The sequence below is a fragment of the Bison bison genome, unplaced genomic scaffold, assembly GCF_000754665.1.
Source record: "Bison bison bison isolate TAMUID 2011002044 unplaced genomic scaffold, Bison_UMD1.0 scf7180017864456, whole genome shotgun sequence".
In the NCBI taxonomy this organism is placed as follows: domain Eukaryota; kingdom Metazoa; phylum Chordata; class Mammalia; order Artiodactyla; family Bovidae; genus Bison; species Bison bison.
The window spans coordinates 477,544-479,916 of record NW_011495018.1 but is presented as its reverse complement, the minus strand read 5'-3'; positions in this window follow the sequence as shown (position 1 = coordinate 479,916).

Here is a 2,373-nt window from a genome sequence, read left to right as displayed (position 1 = left end):
CCACATCTTTCCATCTGCAGCCTCGGGCTCCCGGCCGAGGCCCTGCCGCCTTCCCCACGGAGGACAGGTGGACCGAGGGCTGGAACTGAAACGAGGGGCAGCGAGGCCCCAGGTGCCTCCGAGCAGCAGTGCCGGGAACACGGACACAGGCCTATGGCTCTGCCGCGGGGCTCACCGACCAGCCTCTGTCCTCCAGGTCCACGTGCCAGAATGGGCTTCCTTCTTGGGGCCGAGGGATACTCCAGGGCATGGAGAGCCCACGGCCTATCTCTGCACCCGGGGGACACCAGGCTGCCTCCACGTCTCCTCGACGTGGACAAGGGCTGCAGGGTCCTCTCTGAGGCCTGCTCTCAGCCCTTTGGATGAACACTCGGAAGTGGAACTGCTGGATTGAACGGCGATTCAGTCTTTTTTAGGAACCGTTACACTGTCCCCCGGGCTTCCTGGGTGGCTCAGCGGTGAAGAATCTGCCTGCGATGCAGAAGGCACAGAAGATGCCACGGGATTGATCCCTGGATCAGGAAGATCCCCTGGAGGAGGGCATGGCAACCCACTCCAGTGTTCTTGCCTGGAGAATGCCATGGACAGAGGAGCCTGATGGGCTACAATCCAAGGGGTCACAAAGAGACGGACACGACTTAGCGACTGAGTGCGCGCGTGCACACACACACACACACACCGTCCCCCACACCCTCACCAGCACTTACTCTTTTCTGGATTTTCGGAGCCGGGGCGCTCCAGGGGATCCGTGAGCAATCGAGTGCCCAGGGTGCCAGGGTGGGGGTGCCACAGGCTGCCTGCCCAGGAAGGTGTGTATGTGCACATGTGTGTGTCTGCATTGTGTTTGCATGCTTATACACACACGCGTGTGTGGTTGTGTGTGCAGAAACCCACCTGTGCCCTCAGCCACTCGAGCCCAGGTCCCCAAGGCCCCCATCCCAGGACCTCGGGCTGTGCCACTCATATCGCACTAAACTGCATCTCTGTGGGTGGGAGCCCAGCCTTACCCCACCTGGGTGCCTCCCCTGCAGCTCCCCAGATGCCCAGGCCAGCTGGTAGCACATGTGTTTCCCATTGGGGCTGGGATGTAACTGGCCTCCCGGGGGATGCACACAGGCCGCTCCTCAGTGTGGGGGTCAGGCCAGCTGGGAGCACAGTCCTGCACATGCTCTCCGTCGGGGCAGGGATGTAACCGGCCTCCCGGAGGACACACTTCCGTGGCCTCAGTGGGGGTGTCGGGCTCACACCTGTCTGACCAGATCCCTCAGCACCGGGCAGCCGGTTAACCGTCGTCCCCACCCCACAGAGGCCGCGGAAGTTGCCATGGTTCCGCTTCTGGACGAGGTCGGGGCGCACGGTCACAAGGCTCAGAGCCAGGCACATCACCACACTTTCGAGTCTGATTCAGGGAGGAAGTGTGGGCAGGCCCTGGTGCCAGGAGGAGAAGGTTGCAGGTCGTGGCGGGGGCCCCTGACGAAGAGGCCCCCCAGCCCACACACCAGCGGGCCCCCACGCGCTGAGCTGGAGAGAGACACCCTGAAGGCCCACCTGCGAGGGAACGGCCAGCCGGGCTCAGGACAATGCAGGGGACAGGGCAGCTTCCGGGCGGGCAGAAACGCACCAAAAGCTGCAACTCATTCAGTTTAACACGGAGTTCATCTCGGTTAACACATCGGTGTCATCGAACACGAGACTCGCGACGGCACAGGATCTGCGCAGGACAGGCCCGCGTTGCCTATTCAGGGCAATCGCCCTGGGGGGGTTGGGGCAGGACAGTCCTCAACCCCATTCTCTCTCGATGGAAGGATAAGTAAGTCACGTGTAGAGCTAGAGCAGCTTGTCCTGACATTAGACGATACAAAATTCATAAAAACCCCAGCCTCATCCATCAAGTCTGCATTTTATTTATATCCAGCCTCGTTTCAGAAAAGGATTGGAGGCAGTGACCCATTTCCTTGGCCCAGCACTGCCGCCTGGCAGACACGGGAGCCGACCCTCCAGCAGCCCAGGCCGGCCCCTCTTCGGTCCAGCTGTCTGGGGACTCAGCTCCCATCACAGGTGCCGGGCCTGGCCCATTGGACAGAAGTGGGGCTTCTGGGCACAGAGCAGGGGTAGGACAGAAGGCTGGGGAGTGGACAGTCCCCACACACTGGAGCCCAAGGCTGCAGCCAGGACGTTGGAACCGAGATGGGGGACGAGCTGGTCAATGCAATGTGCCCCACGCCTGGCCTGCCCATCTCTCAGGCCATCTGCTCCTCACCGAAGGCCTTTGAGGTCAGAGCCCCCCGTCCAGCCTGCTGCCGACTGAGCCAGGGCCACGTGGGCCTGCGGTCCCGGCTGGCTCTGCGTCCTCCCCAGGCCTGCTGTCCGTCC